The sequence below is a fragment of the Phascolarctos cinereus genome, unplaced genomic scaffold, assembly GCF_003287225.1.
Source record: "Phascolarctos cinereus isolate Bilbo 61053 unplaced genomic scaffold, phaCin_HiC Scaffold_726;HRSCAF=1367, whole genome shotgun sequence".
NCBI lineage: Eukaryota > Metazoa > Chordata > Mammalia > Diprotodontia > Phascolarctidae > Phascolarctos > Phascolarctos cinereus.
The window spans coordinates 314,354,366-314,376,238 of NW_027556098.1; the positions used below are offsets into that span (position 1 = coordinate 314,354,366).

The following is a 21,873-nucleotide window of genomic DNA, read 5'->3' on the forward strand; positions in this document are numbered from 1 at the left end:
AAAAATAAAGAGCTAGAGTAGAATTTATTATCCTTTTGCTGATATAAAAAAAGTAGGGGTAGCAATCATGATCTCAGACAAAGTTAAAGCTAAAATAAACACAGAAACTACATTATGTTAAAAGGTACCATAGATAATGTAGTAATATCAAAACTAAACATACATGCACCAAATGCTATAGCATCCGAATTTTTATAGGAAAAGGTAAATGAATTATAGGTGGAAACAGCATAACTACAATAGTGAGAAATTTTAACCTTTTCTCTAACCAAAAAGATAAATAAATAAGAAATCAAGAAGATGAACATAGAACCTTAGTAAGCTAGATATGATAGACATCTGGGGAAAACTGAGGACCATGTTAACAGATTAAAAATCAACTGAAGACTAAATAACCTAATCTTAAAGAACAAATAGGAAAGAACAAGCCATATGAACAATAATTTTATTAAAGAGAACACTAATAATGAGACAACATACCAAAACTTATAAAAGATACAACAAAAACAGTAATCAGAGGAAAATTTATCTCTCTAAACGATTACATCAATAAAATAGAGAAGAGAAGATTAATGAATTAGTATGCAATTTAAAAAGCTAAAAAAAAAGAACAAATTAAAAATCCTCAATTAAATGTCAAATTGGAAACCTAAAAATTAAAGGTGAGATTAATAAAATTAAATTAAGAAAACCACTGAATTAATAAATAAAACTAGGCATTGGTTTTATGGGGGAAAAAAAACCAAAATAGATAAACCACTGATTAATGATTTTTTTTAAAAAGAAAACCCAATCACTAGCATCCAAAAGGAAAAGAGTGAACACATCACTAATGAAGACAAAATTAAAACAATACTAATTAACTCCTAATAAGGAGTTATTTTGCCCAATTATATTGCCAATAAATTTAACAACTTAAATATAAACTGCCCAATTAACAGAAGAAGAAAAGGAATATTTAAATAAACCCTATTTTAGAAAAAGAAATTGAACAGGTCATACATGAGCTTCCTAAGAAAAAAGTTATCAGGATCAAATGGATTTAGAAGTAAATTTTACCAAACATTTAAAGACCAACTAATTCCAATATTAAATAAATTTGGAATAATATGCAAAGGAGTCCTACTAAGCTCCTTTTATGAAACAAATATTGTGCTGATAACTAAACCAGGAAGCACAAAGAAAATTATGACAATTTCATTAATACTGATGCAAACAGCCTAAAAAAAATTAGCTAGGAGACTGCAACAATATATCACGAAGATTGTACCATGTGATCAAGTGGGATTTACACCAGGAAGGCAGGACTGGTTTAATATAAGGAAAACTAGTAACATAACTGATTATATCAATAACAAAAGTAACAAAAATCATATGATTATATCAGTAGATGAAATAAAAACTTTTGAGAAAATACAACTCATTCGTATTAAAAACACTTGAAAGCACAGGTATAAATTTTTTCTTAAAATTATAAGAAGCACCTATCTAAAACCACCAGCCAGCATTATCTGTAACAAGGATCCTATACATCCTTGTTACAAGGATAATTATTTAATTGGTTATGGAACTGTCAACATCATTGGGCTGGGGAACCTTGGTAGATTATATTAAAGAAAATGGGCATAATGGGGGAAAACTAGAAGCCTTCCCAATAAGATCAGGAGTGAAACAAAGATGTTTATTACCAATATTATTCAATGTTGTACTAGAAATGCTAGCAATAGCAATAAGAAAAGAAAAAGAAATATAAGAAATCAGAATGGTCATTGAGATAATAAACTATCTCTTCCTGCAGATGATAAAATGTATAATTGGAAATTCTTAGAGATTTAACTAAAAAGTTAATTGAAGGGGCAGTTAGGTGGTACAGTGAATAGAGTTCTGGCCCTGAATCAGAAGGACCTGAGTTCAAATCCAGCCTCAGACACTTAATACTTACTAGCTATGTGACCCTGAGCAAGTCACTTAACCCCATTGCCTAGACAAAAAAAAAAGTTAATTGAAACAATTTTAGCAAATTAGCAGGATATAAAATAAACCCACATAATTTCTATATATCACCAACAAACCCTTGCAAGATGAGACAGTAAGAGGTAGTTCATTTAAAATAAATGCAGATAATAAAAAATGTCTAGGAGTACACCTGCCAAGACAAATGCAAGAACTGTATATAAGAGCATAATTATAAAATCATTCTTATACAAATAAAGCCAGATTTAAATAATCAAAATAAATATTAATTACTCATATGGGAGGAGGGGAAACTGAGATAATATAATAAAAACGACAATTCTACGTAATCTCCTTATTCAGTGCCATCCCAATTACATTACCAAAAATCATTTTGAGCTAGGAAAAAAATAGCAAAATTCATTTGAAAGAATAAAATGTTAAGAATATCAAAGGAATTAACGTTTAAAAATGCAAAAGAAGGTATAGCTGCAGATTTAAAACTGTATTATAAAGCAGTAATTATCAAAACTATCTGGTTGCTGTTATTTATTTGATTAATTGTGTCTGACTCTTTGCGACCCCATTTGAGGTTTTCTTGGCAAAAATATTGGATTGGTTCACCATTTACCTCTCCAGATCATTATAGAGATGAGGAAACTGAGGCAAACAGAGCTAAGTGACTTGGCCAGGGCCACTACAACTAGTAAGTGTCTGAGGCACACATGAACTCAGGTTTCCTTGATTCTACAGACTCAGCACTCTATTCACTTTACCACCTAGCTGCCCAAGCTATCTGGTACTGGTTAAGAAACACAGAGAGGATCAGTGGAAGAGAACAGATATAGGGGGCAGCCAGGTGGCACAGTGGATAGACCACCAACCCTGAAGTCAGGAGGACCTGAGTTCAAATCTGGCCTCAGACCAAACACCTGACACTTACTGTGTCAAGCTGTGTGACCCTGGGCAAGTCACTTAATCCCAATTGCCAGAAAGAGAGAGAGAGAGAGAGAGAGAGAGAGAGAGAGAGAGAGTGAGTGAGAGAGAGAGAGAGAATAGATATAAAATAATTATCGTAACCCTGTATTTGATAAATGTAAAGATTTAAGCTTTTGGGGATAAGAATTCACTATTTTGTAAAATAAACCTGGGAAAACTGGAAAGCAGTCTGGGAGAAACTAGGTATAGTCCAATATCTTACACCATTTTCTAAGATAAGGTCAAAACAGATTCATGACCTAGACATAAGTGGAGGTGTCACAAGTAAATCAAAAGAACATGGAGCATATTACCTATCATATTTATGGGGAGAAGAAAAATTCATGCATCAACAAGAGATAGAAAGCACTGTGAGATGTAAAATGGATAACTGATCACATTAAATTTAAAAGTTTTTGTACAAATAATACCAATGTAGCCAAGATTAGAAAGAAAGCAGAAAATCGGAGAAAAATTTTATAGACAGTTTCTTGGATAAAGGCCTTTTATCTCAAATACAGAAAATGCTGTCAAATTTATAAGAATATGAGTCATTCCCGAATTGATAAATGGCCAAAGGATATGAACAGGCAATTTTTGGAAGAGAAATCAAAGCTAAATACAGTTATTTGACAAAATGCTCTAAATAATTACTGATTAGAGAAAAGCAGATTAAAACAACTTTGAGGTACTGACACTTAAAATGATTGGCTAAAATGAGAGAAAGGAAAAATGATAAATGTTGGAAGGGATATGGAAAAATTGGAACACTAATACACTGTTAGTGGAACTCTGAACTGATCCTATTTTGGAGAACAATCTGGAATTACGCCCAAAGAGTTATAATACTCTGTATATCCTTTGACCTAACAATACCACTATTAGGTCTGTTTCCCAAAGTGATGAAGGGAAAAGGAAAAGAAGCTATATGTTCTAAAATATTTATAGCAGCTCTTTATGGTGGCAAAGAACTGGAAATTGAGGGAATGCCCATCAATTGGGGAATAGCTAATGAAGTTGTGATCTATGATTGTGATGGAATACTACTGCGCTGTAAGAAATGATGAACAGGTTGATTTTAGAAAAACATGGAAAGACTTGCATGAAACAATGAAGAGTGAAACAAGCAGAATGAAGAGAACACTGTATACAGTAACATCAATATTGAGTATCTGTGGATGACTAAGTTATTCTGAGTAACAGGAATGTTAAAATCAACTACAAAGTACCTATGAAGGAAGATGATATCTACCCCCAGAGAAAGAATTGATATATATAAGTATGTATTGTATGGTTTCACATACATCTGTGTCAAATGTTGGCCTGAGGTAGTGAGAGGTTGGGAGGGAGACAGCTTAGAACTCAAAATGCAATAAATAAAATTTTTATAAGAGAGAGAAATAAGAAAATACACCTCTCTCCTTTCACAGAAGTGAGGAATTATGAGTATGCAATACTGAACACACTGCCAAAATCAGTTGATATACTGGTTAGTTTTGCTAAATCGCATTTTTTCCCCTCTTTTTTATTCTTTGTTATGCCATATGGCTGTTGGGGGAAGTGAGGGATATATTTAGAAAGCAAGGTGATTTTTTAAAAACTTATCAGTAACAATATAAAAATAAGGATAAAATTAAAGATACTGTACGTTGTAAACCTTAAATACTCCATAAATCTGTTACTAACACCTACATTAAGAAACTACATCAATCGTTTGAACCACCTGCAGCTGAACTTGCATTCAGAAAACAAAGATGGTTAGCATTTAGAAAATTTCTGCAGGTAGATTATTGAGACTGGTCAAAAGGGGTAGGAGAAATAACTGGCCTAATTGATGTGCCTTAAACTCTGCATTCCATACCTGATCTTTTTACCTCTGCCTGTACTCACTCCTCACTTCTGTCTCTTGGAACACCTATTTTCTTTCAAGGCCCAGCTTAAAGGAAATCTTCCCTCACTCCCTAGTCATCAGTGCCCTCTCCATTTTCAAACTATCAGGTATAAAATCGTTTTTCAAAATATTTTATTGTGGGGCAGCTACATGGTGCAGTGGATAGAGCACCAGCCCTGAAGTCAAGAAGACCTGAGTTCATGTCCGGCCTCAGACACATAACATTTACTAGCTGTGTGACCCTGAGCAAGTCACTTAACCCCACTGTCTAGCAAAAAAAAAAAAAAAAGATTTTCCTAGTAGAGGAATTCTTAACTTTTTTAACATGGACCCTTTAGGCAATCTAGTGAAAAGCTTATAGACCCCTTTCTTAAAATACTTAAAACACATATACTGTAACTAAATTTATTTAAATAAAATTGCGTTAAGTACACAAAACAGAATACACAGGATTACAAAGGGAACCAACTATATATAAATACTTATCAAAAAAAATTTGTAAGTTCATAAACCCCAGGTTGAGAACTTCTGCCCCAGTAGAATAAAAAAGCCCTTGAGGGCAAGGGGTGTTTTTCTTCCTGTCTCCCTATCCCCAGTCTATAGTATGTTTTCCATGTATTAGGCACTTAACACTTGCTAGAATGAATTAAAATTTAATATTTAGAAATGTACTGGTCATTAGGTAAAATCTCTTATATAAATACTTAAATCAGAAAATAATCTCTGGAAAAACTGGAATGATATTCAAAGTGCATTCTTAATACCACCTCCAGAAATAAAATTTAAATTCTATTCCATACCAAACATTTGTGAGAGAATTCTTGAAATCAGACCATCTGCAAAATCCTATTTATGTACTTTCTACATTTCTGTGTAGATTAACCATGACAATCATCTCTGTCTGATTCCTATTCAGCTTTCCCATGAGCATTAACATTCATTGGCAAGCAAGCTAGATTGAACCTATTCCAAACTATAGAACTGCATGACTGAAACATTCCATGCCCTGGCAAAAAAGAGACAAGGAAAGCCAGAGTTTAGCTACAGACATGCCTCTAATAATTGAAAATCAAAAGTGAACCTGAAACTGCACTGCTTACTTTCTCAATATTTATTAATACCTACTATATTAAGATTACTATAGGTAACACAGCTAGAAAAGAAAGAAATCTGAATGTGACAAACTATTTTTTCTAGAATTCTTCATGTTCAAGAAATCCAGAAATACACTATTAAATATTCGTATTTAATTGGTACAAGGTTAGGGAATAGAAATAGCAAATGTGGCTGAGCATTATTTTTTCTCATGAATTCCTTATTAAAAAGCATAATTTTATGCTTTTTATATGGTCACATATGAGAAAGAAAAATTACTTCATTATTCCAAATTCTCCTTAGTAATGAGATTTTACCTGTATTACCCATCTCTGACAATAGGAGACTACTGAGAAAATAAGCAGTAAAACATCAGTTTTTCAGAAAATAAAGCCGATGTAAACCCAATATTTTATTAGGGGCAAGTCAATAAGTCAATACACATTCATTAAGTGTTTCCTCTGTGTCTGCCATTGTGCTAAGCTCTGGGGATACAAAGAAAGGTAAGAGGCAGTCCCTGCCCTTAAAGAAAATGATTATTAATAACCAATGATTTGGGGAGATCCAAAGCTCCTCCTTTTTTCTCAAGTCCTAATTTCAAAAGTTCAGTCTTTGGAGGACATTTTTGATAATCTTGTTCAGGCTCCGCCCAGGTGGGGAAGCCACTGTGCTCAGTACTCAGGTTTAAGTAGAGATGAACTCTTTGAACAGATTGCCCAAGGCTGGAGGGTAACTTAGAAGTAAATGACACAACCAAAGTTCATTAGAACAGGTCCAGCCCCTCACTATAATATTCATTCTCTCATTAATTATTAACCAATCAGAGTGAAGTGCCACCCTCAGAACACCTCCTCTTCCAAGGACATATAAGCATGAGCCCGCCTCCATAATTGTCTTTGGCATTCCAGAGTGCTACTGATTTCTTTTTATTAAAATGTTGACATTATTAATAAAATGATTAGTTACCCAGAAATGACGTCTCTCAAACTTTTTAAATGCCACATCTATGTACAAACAAGCTATATATAAGGTAAATGGGAAATGATCAACAGATTAAGCACTAAGAGGGGTCGGGGGTGGGGGGAATCAGGAAGGTCTTTCTGTAAGAGAGTGGGATTTCAGCTGGGACTTGACAGAAGCCAAGAGGCAGAGATGAGGAGAAAGAGCATTCCAGGGATGGAAAGCCAGTAAAAATGGCCAAAGACAAGAGATGGGTAATGAAGTCAGTTACTGGACTGCAGAGTATGAGGTGTGGGGTAAGGTGTAAAAGACTGGAGAGGTAAACCATACCATATCTTACTTTGCGTTATAAAGCAGCAATTATCAAAACTATTTGGTACTAGCTAAGGAATAGAGTGGTGGATCAGTGGAATAGATACAGTACACAAGACATAACAGTCAATGCCTATAGTAATCTACTGTTTGATAAACCCAAAGGCTCCAGATTCTGGGATAAGAACTCACTATTTAACAAAAACTGCTGGGAAAACTAGAAAACAATATGGTAGAAACCAGGCATAGACCAACATCTTACACCCTATGCCCAGATAAAGTCAAAATGGGCACACAATTTAGATATAAAGGCTGATACTACAAACAAATTAGGTGAGCAAGGAATTACCTGTCAGATTTATGGAAAACAGCCCAAACACATAGAAAACATGAAATGCAAAATGGATGATTCTGATTACATTAAATTGAAAAGTTTTTGCACAAAGTCAATGCAACCAGGATTAGAAGGGAATCAGAAAGCTGGAAAACAATGCTTATAGCCAATATCTCTGATAAAAGCCTCATTTCTAAAATCTACAGAGAACAGTCAGGATATGAACAGGGTATGCACAATTAAAGTTATCTATAATTATATGAAAATATGTTCTAAATCACTACTGATTAGAGAAATGCAAATCAAAACAACTCTGAGGTACCACATCACACCCATAAGATTGGCCAACATGACAGAACAGGAAAATGATAAATGTTGGAAAAGATGTGGGAAAATTGGAACACTAATGTATTGTTGGTGGAGTTGTGAAGTGATCCAACCATTCTGGAGAGCAATTTGGAACTATGTCCAAAGAGCTATAAAATTGTGCATACCCTTTGACTCAGCAATGCTACTTCTAGGTCTGTATCCCAAAGAGATCATAAAAATGGGAAAAGTATCCACATGTACAAAGATATTTATACCAGCTCTTTTTTGTGTGGCAAAACAACTGGAAATTGAAGGAATGCCTGTCAATTGGGGAACAGCTGAACAAGCTGTAGTATATGAATGTAATGGAATACTACTGTGCCATAAGAAATGATGAGCAGGCAGACTTCAGAAAGACTTATACGAATTGATGCTGAGTGAAGTGAGCAGAACACGGTACAGAGTAACAGCCACACTGTATGATGACTAACTTTGACAGACTTAGCTCTTTTCAGCAATGCAAGGATCTAAGATAGCTCCAAAAGACTCATGATGGAAAATGCCATCCACATCCAGAGAAAGAACTTTGGAGTCTGAATGCAAATGGAAGCATACTATTTGCTCTTCTTTTCTTTTTTCTTCATTCTCGAGGTTCCTCCCTTTGGTTCTAATTCTTCTTTACAACATGACTAATGTGAAAATACTTTTAATATGAATGTATATGTGGAGCCTATATCAGATTGCATGCCATCTTGGGGAGGAGGGAGGGGGAGAAAATTTTAAACTCAAAAGCTTATGGAAGTGAATGTTGAAAGCTAAAAATAAATTAATTTTAAAAAATAATAAAACAGAATTACTGACACTCCCCCCACCAAAAAAAAAAAAAAGACTGGAGAGGAAGGACAGGCTAGGTTATGAAGAGTTGTGAATGCCAAACAGAGGAATTTATATTTCATCCTGGAAGTGACAGGGAGTCACTAAGTCTATTGAGTAGGAAAAGGGCATAGGGGTGTGTGAAATGAGAGCTGAGCTTTAGGAAGATCACTCTGACAGGCAAGAGGAAAGAAACTGGAGGCAAGTAAACCAAGCAATAGGCTACTGTAATAGTCCAGGAGCAAGGTAATAAGGGTGTGCACCAGGATGGAGATAATATTAGAGGAAAGACAAGGGGCATATTTGAGAGATGCTATGAATGTGAAATTGACACACCTTGACCACTGACCGGATAAGGAAGGTATTAGTGAGTGAGAAGTTGAGGATAAGAACTAGGCTGTGTGCCAGCCTAGTGTGCCTGGGTACGACTAGGAGCATGATGGGTACCCTTGAAGTTTGGAAGGAGGAGAGAATGGAGGAGAGGAGATAATGAAAAAGGAAAGGTCCCATACCAACTCACAAAGTATATGCATTGCCAAGTTATTAACATACACAAATGCATTTAACTAGGTTCTGAATTAAGATGACACAGAGAAAACAATATTTCATCTTCCCTCAAGATGATGAGAAGGAATTGTCCTTTTTTGCTCTGCTTAGTTACTGATTTGTGCAAGGCAGGATTATTAACAAGCCTAACCAAAAAAGCAACTTGGCAGGAGGTGGTTCTCTCTGAACTAGAAAAGGACAAGAAATTTTATTCTTTTAAAATCAAGGTGTGGGGGCAGCTAGGTTGCACAGTGGGTAGAGCACCGGCCCTGAAGTCAGGAGGACCCGAGTTCAAATCCGACCTCAGACCAAACACTTGACACTTACTAGCTGTGTGACTGTGGGCAAGTCACTTAACCCCAGTTGCCTAATTTTTTAAAAAAAAAAGGTAATCTCTCTAAATTGAAAAGGGGGAAAAAAAACAAATTGGGGAAAGGAAAGGGGGAAAACTTTCTGCCGAGATGGGGAAAATAAGGCAGATCACCTAGCTACCACATAGGTACAAACACTCCAACAAAACCCAGAAGCTCACAACACAATGAAAAGTGATCAAGAAATCCAGTGAGAAACTACTATACAAAAAGTCAGCCAGAGGCTCACAGGCAATAAGGGTCCCTAGCACTCTATAAAACTTGTCTGCCAAGAGATACAGAACTCTGAACCTCAGAAATCTCAGAAGGACTAATCTAGGAGTGAGCAAACTATGGCCTCTAAGATCTCAAGTGTAGCACTTTGATGAATCCAAACTTCACAAATTTTTGTTCTGTGAAGTTTAAATTCAGTCAAAGGGCCACATTTGAGGGCCACATATGGACTCGAGGCTGAAGGTTCCCTACTCCTAGTTCCAGGAGGAAGAGTGGAAAGAGCAAGAATACAGGGGATGGCAGGTAGGACTAAGTAGAGTCAACCATGCCTCCCCCTTCCCCCCCATCTAAAAAAAACTCAAGAGGGGCCAAGATTGGCCCTGGCACAAAGCCTCAACATTCAAAAATTCGAAAATTAAAGCTGAAGAAGATGAGCAAAAAGAATACATAGCAATACTACAAATACAGATATCTCCCAAAAGGAACAAGTACAGAACTACAAGTAGAGAGTAAAAAAAAAATATATTTTTCTCAAGGACTACATAAATAGAAGTGAGCAAGTGATTAAAAAAATAGCTAAAATAGTAAACCTTTTTCATTAAGCTTTCTAGCCAGCACTTTTTGTTTAAACTAATCTTCACCTTGAATTACTCCACAATCTTCCAGTTATGAAAAAGTCCATTTCCATTCACATGCCTATTATTTCCTTCCAATTATGGCCTTGGGGGAAAAATATATTGGAAAGGAGGGACAGGAAAGGTATTATCTTACTTTCCATTAACAGAGACATGGGCAGACTGCTCATCTAGCACTATAAAATTAAAAAGAGATTTTGAAAGTTCTCTGCCCACCCTCAGGCGTACCTACCAATCGATTTTCTGAATCAAAACAATTCTGTCCTGCTTTACCAAGATTTGATGACCTAAATTCCACAAGAAGTTCTGATATGACACCTGACTAGTGCTACCTTATTCAGATTTTAGTTTTTAAAGTGCTGATTTATCAATGTAATGTTGGCAATATCAACAGTCATTCTTTTAGAGATATTTATTTCTCTAAATGACAGCAATGGATGACTTTTTAACATCTTCCAAATGAAAAGGCTGATGATGCTTTTTTAAAAAATGCTTAAATTTTCCCCCAAAGTTTAAGAGTAAAGAAGCAACCTGAGCAGCATTTATAACTAGGTTTCGTTTTGTTTTCAATGTGAACAGATAAAAACAACTCACTTGCTAAAATCCCAAGTTTTTAAAACCAAAAGAAAATGATCCCCATTTCTCTAGGACTATGTAAATAGAAGCAAGTGATTTAAAAAATAGCTAAAATAGTAAACCTTTTTCACTAAGCTTTCCAGTCAGCACTTTTTGTTTAAACTAATCTTCACAGAGGATTCTCATATAGAAAGGCTATTATATAAAAAAGAACATAAAGACTGTGGGATATAACATAGAAAAAATAAGCCAAACCTTCTGGGAAATTAACAGCTTATCCATTAAAAAGAAGGAAGGGAAAACATGTTCTCCTTAAAATAAGAAAATGGGCCTCTAGGAATGGAAAAAAATAAGCATGTTTAGTCATTAAAATTATTCTTTATACAATTTCTTTGGGTACTTTGAAAGGTTGGAAATGGAATTTCCTTCTTTTTAAACGATGATCAAATTAAACGCATAATTAGAAAAGAAGAGAATTTCATATTTATCACCAAAATCATCTTCCTGAGTATTTCCCAGGGAGTTTAACCAAAGACTAGATTGTACCTTCCAATTTCAACTCAATAAACATTTATTAAGCACTACACACATATACACACACACACATATATATACACATACAATATATGTATATGTGTATGTTTGTGTATATATGCATACATGTAGCCTTAGCCAATAGTACCTTGCTAGGAACTAGAGATATGAAGACAAAAAAATAGTCTGGAGAAGCTGGAGTTGAGAAGGAGAGAGGAGAACACAGGGAGAGTAAGGAATCCAACAGCGAAAAGATGATACTTAGAAGTAATTCACAAAGGAAGAGAACAGTTAATAACTGGGGTGAATAAAGTAAAGTGGCACAGAAGAGGTAATACCTGAGCTTAGCTTTGGAAAAAATTATAAGAATTCAGAGATTTTTTAAAAATCAATTTAATAAACTAACTAAAAAAGATAATAAATTAATCAGGACACAGTAATAAAATTACTGATTGGTTGTTTACTATGTGCCAAGTAATATGCTAAGAACTAGATACACAAATACAAAAGTGAGTGAATTCCTGCTCTCAAGGGTCTTATGTTTTAGTAGGGAGAGCCAACACACACAAAGAAATGGAACCACAGAAGTTGACATTATCAAGAGAAGTATTTTGGCATGAAAACTTAAGGAGATGGTAAGTGAAAATAACTAATTCACCTGCCCTTCCCACAGTGATGGCTATATTGATGTGACTGTGGTTCCTTGAAAGGGAGTGAAGGAGTTTGGCATGACATAAGTAGTAAATAGATGATAGGGTAGCAGGCCACATGAACCACTTACCAATCAGTACAGAGGGAGGTTTGGAGCTGGGAGAGTTAAGTCTCCCAGGGCATGGTCTCTGGAGGTCCAAGGGTCCAAACAGTGCAGCAGCAAGGAAAATGGCAAGATGTTAGAGGTGTAATGAAAAACATGGCTCTAGCTGGTTAGACACAGTAGACAACATGATGCAGTCAGTAAGTCAACAAGCCTTTACTTAGCACTTACTATTCAAGAACTCTTAACCCCAAGCACTGGGGATAGTTAAAAAGAAAGGCAAACAGCCCTTGCCTCAAGGAGCTCACAGTCTAACAGAAGAAACAGAATGCAAACAACTATATACAAATAGGATATATACAGGGTATACTGGAGGTAATCTCATAAGGAAGACACTAGCATTAAACTGAGTTCGAGAAAAGCTTCTCACAAAAGGTGAGATTTTAGCTGAGACCTGGAGGAAGACAAGAAAACCAGAAAACAAAGAAGAGAAGGAAGAGCATTCAAAGCTCTGTGTTTAGCTAATCAAAGCTGGAGCTGAAAATGGAGCATCTTGTTAAAAAGCAAAGGCACCACTGTCACTCACTGGATCTCAAGAGTTTGTGGAAGGGAGTAAAGTGTAAGGAGACTTAAGGGCAGGGAGATAGATTCTGAAGGCTAAGCAGAAGATTTTTATATGTGATCCTCAAAAAGATAACAAAATCACTGATATTAACTGAGTGGGGGCAAGGGAGGGGAAAGGTAACATAATCACAGCTGAACTTAAGGAAAATCACTTTGGTAGCCAAATGGAGAATAGACGAGAGTGGCCAGTGACTCAGACAGAACAGGCAGCAAGCTATTGCAATGGTCCAGGCATGAGGTGAGGAGGACCTGCATTAGAGTATGGGCAAGGTCAAAGAGATGGGAGCTGAGGAGAAGAAAAAAGGAAGCTCTTAGAGAATGGACTCAATTTTCTGAATAGCAAAAATATAAGGCAAGGTCCTCATCTGAGAATGAAGGTTAGAGGAGCCATGGGAGGTGCATCTTCTAACAAGTATTCCTTTATTCAAGAAAAGAGAAACAAACAGTCGCAGCTCTCAAGGAATTTAAGAGTTTATTAAGAATATATGGTATTACAGATTATTCTGAATAAAACACACAGAAGCTAAAGTTTTTGTCAGGCAGTTTCTTTTGACTCTGTAAAGAAAATAACACAAAATGAGAGGAAAGTTTGAAAAATCTTATGCAAAAAAGGATATATTTTTAAAATAAATGAAATTTTAGTTTTAAAAATATTTCTTCAGCAATCCATACAGAACAATTACTAAGAACTCTATTTTATAATAGGTGTTTCAGAGAGAAAACACATTGTTTCTTTCCCTATCAGTCCAACACAAAATAAGGGGGACAAATTACTATAAAAGTTACTCTTGGCCCTTTATAATGGAGTAAAGGAATAAATGCACGGCTGAACAATAGTATGATAATATGGTTATAAATTTATAAGTACTGATTTACTTAGAAACATGAAAATTTTAAATACGATGAAAAATTGTTCAATAAAATTTTAGATGACTTCTGTGTTTAGCTATACTTTAATGCCTGTGTTGCACATCAAGAGTCATTTTCCTTCTGGAGTTGTTTTCCAAATACACATCTGTTTAAGAGGAGGATGTATGATTAAGATGAGATCTAGGCAAAACCCCTGGTATTTGGGCTAGAAAGGAGGAAGAGACAGCATGAAAAAGATATGAAAGTGGACAAGAAACAAGGAGTTTTCATCAGCTGTCTCCATGTATTTTGAAAATGTTTAAATTCTTTGAAAGTATGCACTATGTCTTTGTGTCAAAGAGTACTTTGCAAAAAAGTAGATGATCAATGTTTCTTGAACTGAATTAAAATTAGGCCCCTACAAACATCATAACACTTTGATCTCTTGTCATGTATTATTATGCATCATAGTTTTTGAAGCTGGCTGGCTTATCTTCTTTGTATATTCTAGTAATGCCCATGAAAGCAGGGGGCATGTCTCATTTCAATAAACATCTTCTCTAGCATAATACTCAAACAGTAAGCACTTAAGAAATGTTGTAGTAAAAGCCCATATCTTTACTTATGCCTGTTTCATAAAATGAAGGTATATCTTTCCTATACACCAAAATAATTTATTCCAAAAGCAGCTGATTAACTGAAAAGAATATTCAAAGTAGAACAATCAGGACAGTGAAGCAACTCACATTAAAACTTCAGTCTGGAGAAAAGAAGACTTAACAGAAATCTAACAGCTATCTTTAAGTTTTTGAAGGGCTGTCATATGGAAAAGGGATAAACTTGGTCACAGAAGGCAGAACCAGAAAAAAATGGCAAAAGCAAATTTAGGCTTAATAAGGAAAATTTTCCTATCACAAAAAGTGCTACCATAAATACTTTAGTGTATATGAGAACTTTCTTGTTATCAATCAATAATCTCCTTAGAGAATGAGCCTAGCAGTTGAATATGTAGGGTCAAAGGGTATTGACATTTTAATAATTTTGCATTAATGTCTATCTTTGACAATTTTAAGATACTCTAAACTACATGAAAGTTATACCACCATCTATTTCCAAAGTCACAACTTTGCCAAGTGCTTTGACTTGGGTCTGTCCTTAACATTAGCAATGTTACCACCCATAAGGTCACATTAAAGCATATATACAGAATTTTAGAGAACTACAACAACTAAGAGATAAATTAAAGTTGGACAAATTTCAACAAATGGTGAAAAAAAAATCATTTTCAATCTTCCTTTTCTTTATGCTCCTAAGGAGACTTCTCAACCCATGTTACCATCAGTTTAATAGGTATGTGAGGCATCTAAGTGTTACAGTGTGTATATATTGAACATTGGATTTGGGGGTAAGAAATAACCTAAGTTCAAACCTTGCCTCAGACACTCATTTAACTTCTCTCAGCCTGTTTCCTCATCTGTAAAATGAGAATAATAAGAGCAGCTACCTTTTAGGGTTGTTGGAAGAATTCAAAGAGATAGCATATGTAAAGCATTTTGCAAAACTTACAGCATTATATAAATGCTAACTAATTACACCACTAGCACCAGCACCACTGGTTCTGATAATCATAATTTGGTTCCATCTAGCCCATGCAATTAAGCAAGACACCAGCAAATCACAATTGTGGGTCAAGGAAGATGGTTAACCGATAGGTAAAGCTTGAAAGGCAGTGTGTTGTAGTGGAAGGAGTGCAGAACTTGGAATAAGAAATACCTGGGTTCAAATCCCACCTCAGGCACTTACTAGTTACACGACCCTAAATGAACCATTTAACCTCTCTGTGCTTCAGTTTCCATTATCTATAAAGATGGGGTTGGACTCAATGACCTCTCAGGTCCCATTCAACTTTAAATCTATGATTTAATGATCTCTTCTGGATAGAATTCAAACCAGAAGATAAATGTAGTGATTGGACTCAAAGCTGTGTTTACTAAACAGAGAGGTAAAGGAATTTGAAGTGAGGACTCAGGAAGCATGATTACAGTCTTCAAATATCTTAGAAGGATTAGACTTGATACACTTGGCTCAAAAAAAAAAAATGAACTAGAAACATTGAGTGGAAACCAGAAAACACACGGAGGCAAATTCCAGAATACTTGTACTGAAAGACTACAGTTATAACTGTCCATGAATGGAATGACTATTCAGCCCTGAGACAGTGAGTTGCTCCAGAAATACAGTTAATGCAGGAGGGAAAAAAAAAGATAACCTTGGGCTTAATTTCCTCATTTGTAAAATGAGGTTCCTTTTAGCTCTAGACCTATGATTCTATAAACCCTGTATCCTTATAACATACCAAAGAACAGAGTAGAAATTTGATTTTTGTTGTATTAAATGGAACATGCCATTATAGGCATACAAAAAGTGAACTGTGTACAATGTATTCTATTCAAATTTATAATTATAATTTGGTTCACTCTTTAGCACTGATTCAGACCCTGGGCATAATCTTTACAATTTGTTTCTTTTCACATTAATAAAAGCAAGCTGCTAAAAAGATTAATTTACAATGCAAATACTGCTTATTTTAGCTAAAACTAGTGGCTTTCAATTGAATATAATAAGTAAGAATACCAGTAACGTTCAGTGCTCTAACATCATAACAAAAACAGCAGGAAAGAATGCCTTGGGACTACAGCAGAAAACCTCACCTGTTACAAAACGTTCTTCATTACCAGACCCAGTGCTGCTTTTTATATAGATGATGCAATTCCACAGCAAAAAAGGAAAATCAATTAAACCAAAATAATGTTACTGCAATATAACCAAGCAAGTTCATAAACAGAAGATTCGATACACCTAGTAGCATTTCTATAAAGATTAAAATGAAATTAAATAGTAATTTCTCCACTACTTCAGCTTTAAAAAGCTCTAGAATAAGAACCTCAGAGTGTAGACGACCCCAAAAATCATCTTGTTCAAACCTTGACCTAGGGACCCATTCCTGGGCACACTGTCTGTGGGGCCAATATATTCCAAAGATCATATATATATACATATATATATATATAATATATATATATATATATATATATACATATATATATATACAGATATATATAGAGAGAGAGAGAGAGAGAGAGAGATGCACCAAAATATTCATAGCATCTTTTGAAGTAGCAAATAACTAGAAACCAAGTAGGTGCAGTAACAGAATATTATTGTGCAGTAACAATACAGATAAGGAATTGAAAGATATACGGGCAGGTTCGTATGAACTGATGCTGAATGAAATAAGCAGCAGCCAAAGAACAATCACCACAACTTACATATAAAGATCACTAAGAGGACGGTGACTTTTGAGCAGTTCCAGAAAACATAAATGAAATACATCCCTATCCTTCTGCCAGAGGCTGAGGAGACTACAATAGCACTACACACACACACACACACACACACACACACACACACACACACATAGGATATGAAGGTGTTTTAGCTTAACTTGTTCACTATTAAAACTAAGGATTCAATTTTAATAGAGCTATTTTCCAGAAAATTTCTGATGTTTCTAAAAAGCATCACTAAAATTTATTTTTTTAAAAAATCACCTACTCCAACTTGAATAGGAAGCTCCTCTACAACATCATTCAACCTCTGCTTGAAGATCTCCAAGGAGGGAGAAGCCATCACCTTCCAGGGCAAGCAAGCAACCTATTCTAATTTTGGAAAGGATGGAGGAAATGTTTCTGCTATGTCTAAATTTCATCCACTTCTCCAGCTAATCAGGACAATTCCAATTTCTCACCCAGAAAATAGCTTTTTGAACACTTGGGAGACAGAACTCACACCCTCCAAAGGGTCTTCTCTAATTCCTTCAACTGACCCTTTAAAACATGTCATGATCTCTAGATCCTTGACAACCATTCTGCTGACCATTCTCCAAATGCTCTCTACCATAAACATGGGGTACCTAGACCTGAACTCAATATTCCATCCAGATGCAGTATGATCAGGACAGCAACAAGGAGAACAGTCACTTTCTTTTATAGAGAGTTTAGTTCTTTGGGGGACTTTCCGAGCACACCCTCTAATATCCTCTATATTTTCAAGGGTTGTCCAAGTTAAGCTCCCCTTAGTGCTTCCTGTACCTACCCATTACTCCTACACATTATGCCTCTATCAATGCAGCCTCCAATCAAGTTGCCTTCTTTGGCTTGCCATACCACACTGTTGACTAGAAGAAGAGCCCAAGAGTTAAACTCAACAATCTGAAGAACAAAAATTACTTGGAGAAGTTCCTTTTTAATTGAGATATCTGACTATCTTCATTCAGTCCTACAATAACTTTTGCCATAATTTTTCCAAAAAGCAATAACAACAGTTTATCAATCATATTCACCAATTCTTTCAGGGTTTAACAAAGTCCCTCCTGGTCCAAAGTTTGATAATGATTAAGAACAGCATAGTACTCTCTTACCACTATGTCACTCATCTTGCATTTCAAATCCCTTTTACATATTTGTGTCCTAACTTTCCCAATCTGATGATCATTCTCCTCAACTCTTAAATCCAATCCCATTACAACAAGCAGCTATTTACATTTCTGCTGCACGTAATCTGGTGACAGTGAAGGAATAATCTATTGCCAGATCCTGGTGGTTTTTTAAATTAATGTTTTTGGCATTGGAATTTTTAATGCTTTTTTAAAAATTAATTTATTTTGATTTATCAACAATCACTTTCACAAGCTTTGAGTTTTAAATTTTTCTCCCCCTCCCTCCCCACCTCCCCCCCCAAGATGGGTGCACAATCTGATATAGGCTATACATATACATTCCTATTAAACATATTTTCACATTGGTGATGTTGTAAGTAAGAATTAGAAACAACAGGAGGAACCACCAGAAAGAGGAAACAAAACACAACAGAAGAAAAAAAATAGCAAATAGTATGCTTCCATCTGCATTCAAACTCCATAGTTCTCTCTTTGGATGTGGATAGCATTTTCCATTATGAGGCCTTTGGAGATGTCTTAGATCCTTGTATTGCTGAAAAGAGTTAAGTCTATCGATATTAGTCATCAAACAATGTGGCTGTTACTGTGTACAATGTTCTCCTGGTTCTGTTCACTTCACTCAGCATCAGACCATACAAGTCTTTCCAGGTTTTTCTAAAGTCTGCCTGTTCATCATTTCTTATAGCACAATAGTATTCCATTACATTCATATGCCAGAACTTGTTCAGCCATTCCCCGATTGATGGGCATCTTTCAATTTCCAATTCTTTGCCACCACAAAAAGAGCTGCTAAAAATATTTTTGTACATGTGGGTCCTTTTCCCATTTGTATGATCTTTTTGGGATACAGCCCTAGAAGTGCTACTGCTGGGTCAAAGCTTATGCACAGTTTTAAGTCCTTTGGGCATAGTTCCAAACTGCTCCCCAAAATGGTTGGCTCATTTCACAACTTCACCAACAATGTGTTAGTGTTCCAATTTTCCCACATCTTCTCCAACATTTATCATTTTCCTGTTTTGTCATATTGGCCAATCTGATAGATGTGATGTGGTACGGCACTGGCATTTGTGGCAACTGAATTTGACTTGAAGAAAGGAAAGGTGACTTGGAAATAATCAGATACTTACATAAGAAACAGGCAAATAAAAGAGCTAACTACAACAAAGCCAAGAACAAAATATGAGCAGCCACCAACATTCAACTAAATTAAAATAATACCTATCCTACAGAGCTTCTTATAAAAATACTAAATGAATATTATTGTTTGAATAAGAAATATTGTAACTTTACATCCCTGGCAATTCCAGCTTAACTTAAACACTGGCAAACAGGTGGATTTTATGCTATATTAAAAAGATGACACTGTGGGTTGAACTGTAAATTGGCCCCGTCATTCTAGAAAGCAATTTAGAACATAAAAAGTTATTAAACTGTGAATACCCTTTAGCTCAGCGACACAACTATTAGGTCTATACCCCTAAGAGATTAAAAAAAAAAAAAGGAAAAGGACACCCATAAGTACAAAAATATTTATATCAGTTTTTTGTGGTAGAAAAAATGGGAAACTGAAACCTATCATTTGGGGAATGGTTGACTAAGTTATGATACATGAAATTTAATATAATATTATTGTCACGTAAGAAATTATACAGGGGGCCTCTTGGGAAGCACAGGTCAGCCTGGTTGGGGAAGGGGAAGGGATGAGGGGGGAACATCTACAGAATGTTTCTGAGAAACTCAGCTGGGACTGTGTGGTACCTCCCACATCATTCTGGCTGATGGTGCCTCCACTGGAGGAAGGAAGTGACTGACAGCTAGCCGCCCAATTGCCTCATCCTCCTTCCGCTGGTCCCCAAGCTCGGGCCTTTGTGGTTATCATGCCCAGGGACTAGCTTCCTCTGTTCCAGGTTCATTCCTATGTTCTAGCCTGCAGTATTCCAGTGATGCAGTCAAAATATGGGTGTTTATCTACTGAATACCAATACAGTGCCCTATTACAACAAACCATACCAGAGTCACTGTTCTTCAGATTAGTCTTGCAGTGAAAAAGACATCTTCCAATGGAAAGAATACTGAGCACACAAACTCCATACTGAGAATAAATGCTCTAGAACCAAAGCCCTGAAACAAATTAGTTTGGTCCCAATTTACTCATTGTTTTCATGCATTTAAGCCAAGGCTGTTATCTGGGTTTGAACCAAAGGTAAAAAGCATTTTTGTGGCTTTTCTTACAGAGATTCACCATTTACTCCAAAACTGCCACTGTGAGACAGTCAATTATGAATATCCAATACAAAAATGATGTTTCTCAAACTTAGAAATATCAGCCACTAACTAAAAATAAAAAGTTATGGTATGCTATTTGCACGGCTGGAAGGTGTTAGAAGATGTTATGATTTATTCCATAACCATCAATTAGCATGATTCTATAAAACTGAACAGTGTACCAATATTATTGTTAGACTTTCTAAATTACATAGCTTGGTTAATTTCCTGATTTTCTTTCAAAAAGCAAAGTTTGCTACATCAACGTCTCTTAGACAGTCAATCTGTATTTTGTAAACTCAAAACATTGGGAAAGTTGGCTTTGAGTACATGAACAGGAAACTTTTGTAGCATGGTTTTACAGAATTTCTGGTCTTTCTCTTACCACTTATTAATTTTCAAAATCTGAAAGCCAAGTTGTTATCTCAGTGTATCCCTATCACATGTTCCTACCAGTGATGACACATTTAGCTACCCATGGCAAAGAATGATCCTTTTGTGTAGAATGGCCCTTATAACATAGGTTGTATACCGTGTTTTGTCATTATTATGTTAAAAGCAGCTACTTGTTTGACATGTACTTCACTCTTCCTAAGTGTGACACAAAGGTGCAGAGTCTGAAGACACTGAAGTCAGGGACAGAAACGTTAAGTGAATGCTCCTTGAAACTGAATCCACCTTCTTTAAATAAAATAGGTAACACTTAAGAATACATGTCAGAATCACTATTTCAAGTCTCTCTAAAGACATAATTAAGACACTAAGCCCTGGAAGCTACATTATATCAGATTTATTATGTAAATTTACTACATCTTAATAATAAAAGTATCATCAGCTTGAACTTTTAAAAAAAAGAAATTATACAGGGGATGGTTTCAGAGAAACCTAGGCAGACTTGTACAAACTAAGGCAGAGTGAAGTAAACAGAACAAGGAGAGTAATTTGTACAATAATAACAATATTGCAAAAACAAAACAACTCTGAAAGATTTAAGAACAATGATCAATCCAATAACCAAACATCTGGAGGATTCATGATAAAATATGCTCCCCACCTCCTGGTGGAGAGGTAATGGTTGTAGAATGTAGACTGAGACATGTACATATACATATACACGTGTGCATAAATATGTGTGTATGTATGTATATATACACACGCATAATGGACATATGGACATAATTTTTTTTAAAGATACTACATGAAAATTTTAAAACTTTACTCAAAAATCACTTCTATAGCTGTTTTTTAAGTTATACTTTAACTTTTTTTACCTTTAGGTTTA

At 35.4% G+C, this 21,873-nt stretch overlaps 1 protein-coding gene and 1 pseudogene across 2 annotated transcripts in view; one reads left to right on the top strand and one right to left on the bottom strand.

Annotated features, from left to right (window-relative positions):
• The window catches only part of RAB6A (RAB6A, member RAS oncogene family), a 94,052-nt gene that overhangs the window by 60,546 nt on the left and 11,633 nt on the right, over nucleotides 1–21,873 (bottom strand). The window lies entirely within an intron of this gene.
• LOC110210712 (peroxisome biogenesis factor 2-like) lies at nucleotides 7,128–21,298 on the top strand (annotated as a pseudogene).